The 11,492-nt window shown below is 44.6% G+C and overlaps 1 pseudogene; it reads left to right on the top strand.

The window, feature by feature from the left end:
• The first annotated feature begins 2,613 nt into the window (after positions 1-2,613).
• Positions 2,614-6,117, top strand: LOC135629518 (uncharacterized; annotated as a pseudogene).
• Positions 6,118-11,492: the final 5,375 nt, after the last annotated feature.

Raw genomic sequence — 11,492 nt, 5'->3', positions numbered from 1 at the left:
ATCGTCTGGGGACTACGGCGTAGTGGCCTAGTACTTCCGTAGTCGATGAGTCGAGTGAATTATTACAGAGATAATAATTCACTGAGTTAGAAGGAGTTCTGACAGGTATGACTCACGGCCAGCTCGATATTGGGCCTAGAGGGTCACACACATATGGTAGGCATTGCGATGAGTAGAGGTTCGGATATGAGATATCCGACGGAGCCCTTGTCTTATTGGATGCAGATCCAATACCCACTAGGGAAAGGACCCATTAGGGTTTTGACACGGGATCTCTATAAATAGGAGGGATTCACAGCCTCATAGGCTAGAGTCTTTGCTTGCCCTTCATATTCTCCTCTCCCTCTCCACCTCAGAGTAGGCCTGGAGTTTTGAGGAGCGTCGTCGCAACCCTGCTGTGTGGATCACCGCTAGAGAGGAGGACGCTTGACCTCCTTCACCCTCTCCTAAGGATCTGCAAGGAAACAGGGATATACGATCTCCCTAGGTAACACAATCTCTATACGCAGTTTTGTGTTTTTGCGGATTTTGCACACCAATCTTCGCACGACGATGAACATCTTTTTGGGAATCGGGGATTTTTGTTTTCTTGTTCTTCCGCTACGCATATGATGTCGCCCCCTTATGATTTCCCAACAGTGGTATCAGAGCCAGGTTGTTCGTGCGAATGATTGGTTTTTGAACTGCGTGTGTTGTGTTTAGGAAGAATATTGACGTCAAAATCGTTGACGCAAAAGCAAGGAAGGGCAGCAACAGTTGCTGCCCTCGATCTGCATGCCTACAGCCAGCCGCAGCCAGGCAGCACAGCGCCGGCGCATGCGCAAGCGCTGTGCCTGCAGCAGCCGGCCGGCGGTCTGCTTGCAGCAGGCTTGCGGCCGGCGGGGCTGGCAGCCCGCTCGGTAGAAGCGCCTGCGGCCACTGAGCCCGCGGGCAGAGGCGCCGCGGGGCAGCAGCGCGGACTGAGGCACCGCAGGGCAGCGGCGCCTGTGGCCGCTGCTCCCACGGGCAAAAACCCCGCAGGGGCGGCCGCCAGCGAGACAGCACCACCTGCGGGCGCTGACTCGCGGGCAGAACCGCCCGCGAAGGCGGCGGCGCCCGCGGGGGCGCCCACTTGCAGCGGCAGCGACCCCAGCGGGCGTGCCACCTGCAGGCGAGGGCAGTGCCCTCGCCCCGCCGCACAGGCCGCCGCCGGCAGGGTGGCGGCGGTGGCAGCAGCGAAAAGGGGAAAGGGTATTAGGGTTTTCTGCGCAAAAGACAGTTTTGCCCCTCGGAATTTGAGAAATTCCAGTTTCTGTCTTTTGTCCAAATTACGAAAATACCCTTAGGAATTGAGAAATTCCCTATATATCCCTGATTTCAGAAAATATTAATTAATTAAAAGGTTTAGTTGATTATTATTTTTATTATTATCTAGTAGTCCTACATGATGATGATTATTTATACATGTGATGTATGATGAGTGGACGGATGATCATGGACCGTGTGATGTGTGTACTTGTGATTATTATTATTGAGGTCTGCGAACCTCCATTATATTTCTCGTTTATTGTCGGGCCTGCGTGCCTATGATTAAGTTGTAATCACATGAGGAGGCGCAGCGGGAGCGTGGAAGCCATAGCGGGACCCACGAGACGGACGATCGTGATGCATGGAGATGCATCAAGATGTCGACGGAACCGACGAGGACGAGATGGATGATCACAAGGCATGGAGATGCACCGTTGCACACATAGATCTTGATGTAAGTGATTAGGCCTACTGGCTCGGGCCTAATCATATTAGGTTGTGGTCCATGATCATCTGGTGTGATTGCTTATACACATACTAGATATGTATATATATTTGCATGCGATGTAGATATATATTAAATATGTATATGTGTGACATGTCATATTAGGAGACCAAATCATAGAAACATCTCTCGATAATATTAAGTCGGTAAACGTGAGGCAATTAGATTGACCCACGTGGCCTTCCATCGTTATGAGTAGGAACCGAATCCCGGTGTAGGTTGAGTTGGTCGAGTCCCTCGAGACTCACCTATATCGCGATTCGCTATCTTGCTTACGACATAGAGATGTCACCGGTGACCTGAGGGCATGATATGCTTGGTCGAGTCCCTCGAGGGTATATCATCAAATCAGACTCATCTTGTAACGAAGGTGTTGACTTAACCGAGCATCATGGTTGGTCGAGTCCCTCGAGGCCATGGTGATTCGGAGGCCGAACAGGACGGGAATCACAAGGAGTTGTGATCGGCAAGAGTTGTCTACCTTTTAGGCTTAGTGTGATTGGTCGAGTCCCTCGAGGTTACACTAAGACGCTGATTGGATCCTGATCCCCACTAGAAGTCTGCCGGAGACTTCCGTTTCACGTGCTGAGGGTGTCGCGTGACTCGTTAGTAAAATAGTGGGAGCATATTAAGATAGAAGTCCATATCTTGATAGTTTATTTCTTGCAAAATCTGCATGTTATTCATTTTTGCTACATCTTTATTTTCAGAAAATGTCGCTTTCAAATCCCTTACGTGGCATACTTGATGTCAACCGCCTCACTGGTCCAAATTATACGGATTGGCTCCGTAACTTGAGAATTGTTCTCACAGCGGAGAAAATCGTGTACGTCCTTGATACAGTGATGCCTACGCCCGAAGAAGGGGCAAGCGAGGATGAGATCGCTCGCTACGTGAAGTACATTGATGACTCCACTCTTGCTCAGTGCTATATGTTGGGCTCTATGACTCCAGAGTTATAGAGACAACATGAAAAGATGGATGCCAGATCCATTCTCCTACATGTCCGCAAATTGTTTGAGGAACAGGGAAGGACTCAACGATATGAGATATCCAAGAGCCTTTTCCGCGCTAGGATGACTGAGGGGACACCGGTTCAGAACCATGTCCTAAAGATGATTGAGTGGATAGAGAAACTCACAGGTCTAGGAATGGTCCTAGAGGATAACTTGTGTGTGGACATTGTGCTTCAGTCCCTACCAGATTCCTTTTCACAGTTCATAATGAATTTTAATATGAACAAGCTTGAGGTGACTCTCCCAGAGCTCCTCAATATGTTGAGGGAGGCAGAGAGTACTATTAAGAAAGAGAAGCCAGTTCTCTACACTGGTGAGACCAGAAAGAAAAGGAAAGCAGAAAGGTCCCTTAAGAAGGGAAAGGGCAAGGGCAAACAAGGTAAAGCAAAGGTTGCTAAGAAAGACCCAACAAAGGACAAAGGCCAGTGCTTCCACTGTGGTAAAGATGGGCACTGGAAGAGAAACTGCAAAGAGTACCTTGCAGAAAGGGCGAAACAAAAGCTTGATGAAGCTTCAGGTACATTCATGATCAGTCTCCATTTGTCAGACTCTTATGATAACACATGGGTATTAGATACCGGTAGTGCTTATCATATATGTAATTCGTTGCAGGTTCTGGCAAGGCCTAGGAGACTAGAGAGAGGCGAGATGGACCTCAAGATGGGTAATGGAGCAAAAGTTGCTGTATTAGCTGTTGGCGAGGTCGCCCTACATCTGCCTAGTGGAGCTTTTATTGCATTAGATGCATGTTATTTTGTTCCTTCTATTATCAAAAACATTATCTCCATTTCATGTTTAACAGTTAGTGGATATAAATTTGTTTTTGAGAACAATGGTTGTTCGATATTATTAGATGATAAGATCATCACGAAAGGAACATTGCATAATGGTTTATTTATGTTAGACACCACTCCACATATCATGAATATAAATGTGTCCAAAAGGAAACGAGATGAGTTGAACAGTGCATACCTGTGGCATTGTAGGCTAGGTCACATCCATGAAAGAAGGATTCAAAAGTTGCTAAATGATGGATATCTAGATCCATTCGACTATGTGTCATATGCAACTTGTGAGCCTTGCATTCGTGGAAAACTGACCAACTCTCTATTTAGTGGAACTGGAGAGAGAGCCACTGAGTTGTTGGAACTCATACATAGTGATGTATGTGGACCCATGTCAACTCATGCCATTGGAGGTTACTCCTACTTCATTACATTTACTGATGATTTCTCAAGATATGGATATGTGTACTTAATGAAGTACAAGTCTGAGGCCTTTGAGAAATTCAGAGAGTATAAGAATGAGGTGGAGAACCAGACTGGAAAGAGTATCAAAACTCTTCGATCAGATCGAGGAGGTGAGTACTTAAGTACAGAGTTTACTCACTTCCTCAAGGACCATGGGATATTATCCCAATGGACACCTCCTTATACACCTCAGCTCAATGGTGTCTCTGAAAGGAGAAATCGTACATTATTAGATATGGTACGGTCCATGATGAGTTTCGCTGACCTACCCATCTCATTCTGGGGATATGCCCTAGAAACCGCAGCTTACCTTCTGAACAGAGTTCCAACTAAGTCGGTGGTGTCTACACCATATGAGATATGAAAAGGGAAGAAGCCTGATCTTAAAGTAGTTAAGATTTGGGGCTGCTCTGCCCATGTTAAAAGACACAACCCCGATAAGTTAGAACCAAGGACAGGGCGATGTAAATTTGTGGGATACCCCAAGGAAACTTGTGGGTATTACTTCTATCATCTCGAGGACCAAAAGGTCTTTGTAGCTAAGAGAGCAGTGTTCCTTGAGAAGGAACACATTCTTGACGGAGACAGTGGGAGAATGATAGAATTGAGCGAGGTTGGAGAACCAAGCTCAAGCACCACTCTACAGCCCGAGTCTGTTCAGGTATCTAATACACAAGTTTCAACTTTACGCAGGTCTGATAGAGTATCCCATCCTCCTGAGAGATATGTGGGACATATTAGAGCAGAGGATGTAGAGGATATTGATCCTCAGACCTACGAGGAGGCTATTATGAGTATAGACTCCGGGAAGTGGAAAGAAGCCATGAATTCTGAGATGGATTCTATGTACTCCAATAAGGTTTGGAACCTAGTTGATGCACCCGAAGGTATTGTACCCATCGGTTGCAAGTGGATCTTTAAGAAAAAGATCGGAGTAGATGGAAAGGTAGAGACCTATAAAGCAAGGCTAGTGGCTAAGGGGTATCGTCAAAGGCAAGGTGTTGACTACGACGAAACTTTCTCACCCGTAGCAATGCTAAAATCCATCAGAATTCTATTGGCTATTGCAGCACACTATGATTATGAGATCTGGCAGATGGATGTGAAAACCGCATTTCTCAATGGGAACCTGGAGGAGGAGGTGTATATGATGCAACCTGAGGGATTCGTGTCCAAGAACTGCCCAGATAAGGTGTGTAGGTTGCTTAGATCCATTTATGGACTAAAGCAAGCTTCCCGAAGTTGGAACATAAGATTTGATGAGGCAATCAGATCTTATGACTTCGTTAAGAACGAAGATGAGCCTTGTGTATACAGAAAGGTAAGTGGGAGCACTATTAGCTTTTTGGTGTTATATGTGGATGACATCCTCATCATTGGGAATGACATAGGAATGCTATCCACAATAAAGGCTTGGTTATCTAGACACTTCTCCATGAAGGACTTAGGAGAAGCATCTTATATCTTGGGGATTAGAATCTATAGAGATAGATCCAAAAGGATGCTTGGCTTGTCCCAGTCCAGGTACATAGAAACTATTGTCAAAAGGTTTGGCATGGAAAATTCCAAAAGAGGTCTCATACCGATGAGACATGGGATATCGCTTTCTACGAGTATGTCCCCTAAGACTCCAGAAGAAAGGGCGAACATGGATATGATACCTTATGCCTCAGCAATAGGGTCTATCATGTATGCCATGCTATGTACTAGGCCTGATATAGCGCATGCTCTGAGTGTCACGAGCAGGTATCAGGCGGATCCAGGCTTGGAGCACTGGAAAGCAGTAAAGTGTATCCTTAAGTACTTGAGAAGGACTAAGGATCTTTTACTAGTATATGGAGGTAATAGCCTTAAGGTTGAAGGCTACACTGACTCAAGGTTTCAGTCTGATGTCGATGATAGCAAGTCGAATTCAGGGTATGTGTACACCTTGAATGGAGGAGCAGTGTGCTGGAAGAGTTCCAAGCAAGATACCACTGCTGACTCGACCACAGAGGCGGAGTACATTGCTGCATCAGATGCAGCAAAGGAGGGAGTCTGGTTGAAGAAGTTCATCACAGATTTGGGAGTCGTGCCGGATAGTGAGGAGCCGATTTCCCTATATTGCGACAACAACGGGGCAATTGCTCAAGCGAAGGAACCTAGGTCTCATCAGAAATCTAAGCATGTTCTGAGGAGGTTCCACCTTATCAGAGAGATCGTGACCCGAGGAGATGTAGCAGTGGAAAGAGTTCCATCCGAAGATAACATTGCAGATCCACTAACAAAGCCATTGTCTCAGATTGTCTTTGAGCGTCACAGGGGTCTGATGGGGATCAGACACATAGGTGATTGGCTTTAGGTCAAGTGGGAGATTGCTAGTCATAAGTGCCCAGCAAGCCAATCACGTGAGTGATGGCACGTGTGACTTGATACAGAATCTTTTTGCTTATTATATTTTGGCGTATATCACTTTATAACTATTGCATAAATGCATATATATTGTGATGTCCTTGGATTTGTGCAATGGGAATCGGATCGTGATGAGATCACGATAATGAGATCGATTCACCTTTAAACACATATCCTAAATAATCCCGGTCATAGGTTACTCGAGAGGGACATCGTGATAACCGGATAGACTGGTGTGCTGTATACCCGTCCATATGATGGATGCAGCTGGTCTCATAGCTGCTCGTGTAGGGACACTAGGGATACAGTACAGGTGCTCATTGGAGAATGAGTTCACTAATTGATCCGCTTACGGAATGCTGGATGGTTGATGATGCCTTATTGTCAGACAACGATTCCGTAGTCCTAGTGGTGTATCTGGTTCTTAGACTTGAGACACCAAGGATGTCCTGTATGAGTGCTCCACTCTTTGATACCAGACTTATAGGTTTGGCTGTTCCCAGATCTAGTACAGCTGGTCATTGGGAGTGGTAGTCGACCTTACGAGGGCTATTGAGTGTCGATAGAGGATCATCCACTCTCGGTATCATGAGAGGAATATCCCATGTGTTCTTGCTCAGACAAATCCCTGGCCAGGGTCATTCGGGTTGAGAGAGAAAGAGTTCTCCGGGAGAATCCGATTAGAGCGAGACTCGAGTAGAAACCGTATGGGTCTGACAGCACCATGCTCGATATACGGTCTCTGGGATATTAGATGGATGAGGGACTATAGGTACATGGTAACTGAGGACAGACAGGTCCAATGGATTGGATTCCCCTGTATCGTCTGGGGACTACGGCGTAGTGGCCTAGTACTTCCGTAGTCGATGAGTCGAGTGAATTATTACAGAGATAATAATTCACTGAGTTAGAAGGAGTTCTGACAGGTATGACTCACGGCCAGCTCGATATTGGGCCTAGAGGGTCACACACATATGGTAGGCATTGCGATGAGTAGAGGTTCGGATATGAGATATCCGACGGAGCCCTTGTCTTATTGGATGCAGATCCAATACCCACTAGGGAAAGGACCCATTAGGGTTTTGACACGGGATCTCTATAAATAGGAGGGATTCACAGCCTCATAGGCTAGAGTCTTTGTTTGCCCTTCCTATTCTCCTCTCCCTCTCCACCTCAGAGTAGGCCTGGAGTTTTGAGGAGCGTCGTCGCAACCCTGCTGTGTGGATCACCGCTAGAGAGGAGGACGCTTGACCTCCTTCACCCTCTCCTAAGGATCTGCAAGGAAACAGGGATATACGATCTCCCTAGGTAACACAATCTCTATACGCAGTTTTGTGTTTTTGCGGATTTTGCGCACCAATCTTCGCACGACGATGAACATCTTTTTGGGAATCGGGGATTTTTGTTTTCTTGTTCTTCCGCTGCGCATATGATGTCGCCCCCTTATGATTTCCCAACAAGTTCCACCACCGGCCCTAGCTCGATTTAAAAGGGGGCAAGATTGTGGGCGGTGACACCGCTGGCTGGGCGGTGCAACCACTTGTAACCTGTGACAACCGACGGTGCTACCGCCAGTTGGGCGATGCCACCGCTTGCAGGCAGTGAGCACTTGTTCTGATGGATGTGGTTTGATTTGAATGTTTTTGACTTGAGAAGAGTTTTCATTTGTGGAGCAATCAACTTTACTTACATAATTATGTAAGAATTTTTATTTTAAGATGAGAAATTTTGCATGATCAAGATAGATCTTGTGACACGCATACTCTACTTCAAATGTCGTACACATGTTTATGACAGATTATCCAAGTTGGTAAGCTTTACAAGTTCATGACAAACTTTGCTTACAAGACATAAGTTCATGATATAGTTGGATTCGAAGGTAACGAACAAATCAATTTGATGGGTTAGGAAATCCAAAGGATATGTGAAGGGAGAATCATGGGTTTCCAATTCTAAGGGATCAAATAAGATTGTATATGTCTTGCTCTTGTAATTTTAATTTTCTAATCCTCTTTTTGTTATTTAGGCTAGGGAGCATTACGTATTCTTTTTGGATCTCGGGTCATGAATATCGAGTATCCAAAGAGCAAGACATTACTTCTTGCTCCCAGCTTGTGATGGTTTACGTCTCTACAAGACAGGATAATTTTTAGGTACCCATTTGCTTTTGGGTGCCTGAAAAATTGATCTACATTGTTTATCATGTTGCATAGAGTTTATCATAGTTCCTTTAGGAATACAAATTAATTTGTTTGGACTAATTTTCTTGAATGGACACTGATACGTTTTGTGTCCATGTTTGCAACAAAAGTTGCATTTGTTTTGGTGTTGAACATGTAAGATGGGACATTTTATGAAGGTGGTTGGATTTTGGTGAGGACTTCCCACAAATCCGATTCCACTTCTTTTGGGAATATGACCCTTGTTTGCAAGAATCATATTCAAAGACTTGCTAACAACCTCGAATTTCTTCAAGGTGTCCTTAAGTAGCAAGTTTTCCTTTTGGAGAATTTCTAGATCATGACATTTTTCACATTGAGCTAAACTATCATGATATTCAATTTTTAATTTATCAAAATTGCTAACAAGACTATCATGCTTATTTTTCAGTAATTTATATTTTCTACTAATTATTTTGCATTCATCAAATAAGTCATAGAAGGCATTTAATAATTCATCAAATAATAAATCTGTATCAATTAAATTTATTACCCTTTCTTTGATGGCTATTAAGGCGTAATGAGCAACTTTCTTGGTGTTGGACTCCTCTTCTTCGGATGTGCTCAAGTCATCTCATGTTGCTTTGAGCACCTTCTTCTTTGATGTTCTCTTCTTGGCTTGGGGACAATCACTTTTGTAGTGTCCCGACTTTTTGCACTTGTAGCAAATAACTTGGTCCTTTTGGGGTTCAAGTTTATTTTTTATGTTACTTTTAAACTTGTTTCTCTTAATGAATTTTTTGAATTTCCTTGTTAGAAGTGTCAAGTCATCATCACAGTCCTCATCACTTGAGTTTTCTCTCAAGTGGTCATCTAAAGTTATAAGTGTCATATCCTTCCTATTCTTTGGAAGGATGTCTTCTTGCTCTTCATGAGCCTTGCAAGTCATTTCATAGGTCATTAATGACCCGATTAGTTCTTCAAGAGGGAAGTTATTTAAATCTTTAGCCTCTTGAATAGCAGTGACTTTAGGGTCCCAACTCTTAGGAAGGGATCGTAGAATCTTATTTACGAGCTCAAAATCTGAAAAACTTTTGCCAAGTCCTTTAAGACCATTGACGACATCCGTGAAACGGGTGTACATGTCGCCAATAGTCTCGCTCGGTTTCATTCGAAAAAGTTCTAAAGAATGTATCAAAAGATTGATTTTTGACTCTTTCACTCTACTTGTGCCTTCGTGAGTCACTTCGAGTGTATGTCAAATATCAAATGCAGTTTCACAAATTGAAACACGATTGAACTCATTTTTATCAAGCGCATAAAATAAGGCATTCATAGCCTTTGCATTAAGAGCGAAAGTCTTCTTTTCCAATTCATTCCAATCAATCATTGGAAGAGAAGACTTCAAAAATCTATTTTCGACAAGATTCCAAAGTTCAAAATCCATTGAAATAAGGAAGATCCTCATTCGGGTCTTCCAATAGGTGTAGTCCGTCCCATTAAACATGGGTGGACATGTAATAGAGTGGCCCTCTTGGTTTCCGGCGTATGCCATCTCTCTTGGGTTTTAATCCATTTGAGAGTTAACCCCACTCTGATACCAATTGTTAGGATCAAGAGCACTAAGAGGGGGGGGAGGTGAATTAGTGCAACGAAAAACTTTCAACAATTGAAACTGTGTTTGCACGTTGAAATCCGATTTCGACGTAAAAATCATTTCATGCAGATAATAACTTTGAAAGCTTACGAAAATGTATTTGAAGTAGAGTAAGGAAGGCAGTTTGCAGTTAAGATAAATAGCACAAAGGAAATGCAAACCAGATTTTAGAGTGGTTCGATCAAACGTGACCTACATCCACTTTCGGCTTCCTCCTCCAATGAGGTCACCGACGTCCACTAGAGGCCTTCCTTCAATAGGTGAAGGCCAACCACCCTTTTACAGTTTCACTCCTTTTGATGGGCTTAGGAGACAACCCTTACAAAATTTCTCTCCTCTCTTGAAAGATGAAAACTTGGAAGAAAAGAGGGAGGAGAACTTCTAGCCTTTACAATACTTTTGAGCTCTAAAAATCACAGAGTAAGATTGGATTTTCGGTGCCCTTTCATGCAGGAAAGGGTGGGGTATATATAGGCCCCAAACTAGTTTGAATTTGAAGCTCAAAAATGTCATTTCCCGGATTTCCTAGGTCCTGGCGGTACTACCTCCTGATTGGGGCGGTACAACTGCCTGGCAGCTCGAAGACTGAGCTTCTGGGCGATGCCACCACCTGACAGGGGCGATTGCACCGCCTAGTCTCGCTCGGAGACTGAGCCCAAGCTGTCACGAACGGTCGTCGCGCACCCGCAACAACTCCGTTCAACGAACCGTTTGTCGCTTACACCTGCATGTACAACTGCTTGATAGCATGTTTTCTCTTGGTTTTGGGTCATTTTGCTTGTAAATATGTAAGTTCGAACAAGCTGCAGCGTTACAAAGTGACCGCTCACCGAACTGAGCAAAACAGCCCCAAAATAGCCCAAAACAGCTCCGTTTTCGTGTGCCGCGGGAGGTGAGCGGAGAACTTCCTCCACTCACCAAAATGTCAGCCTTCTCAGACCCCAGGAACCCCCCGGGTGGCACAGGGCTGGATGGGGCTTCGGTTATATACCGGGCGTTGAGATCTCTTTCGCAAGTTCGCACGTGACCTTTACGGGAACTTGTCTTCGCGCCCGGGACCAGGTGAGCGGTTGTTTGTGGGCTTGCAATTGTTCGTTCATCCTTGAAAGCCTTGTTTTTCTCCCTCTCCCTCTTTTCTCTTGTGCACACAAGGTGTTCGTCGAATTGCTTGTAAAGCTTCCCCTTTCGCGAGACTTCGGGACTTGTCCGTTGCTCGTTCTTTCGAAC

This window comes from Musa acuminata, chromosome BXJ3-1 (genome assembly GCF_036884655.1).
Source record: "Musa acuminata AAA Group cultivar baxijiao chromosome BXJ3-1, Cavendish_Baxijiao_AAA, whole genome shotgun sequence".
NCBI lineage: Eukaryota > Viridiplantae > Streptophyta > Magnoliopsida > Zingiberales > Musaceae > Musa > Musa acuminata.
The sequence above is the reverse complement of the archived record's forward strand: the minus strand, read 5'-3'. Positions and strand labels throughout refer to the sequence as shown.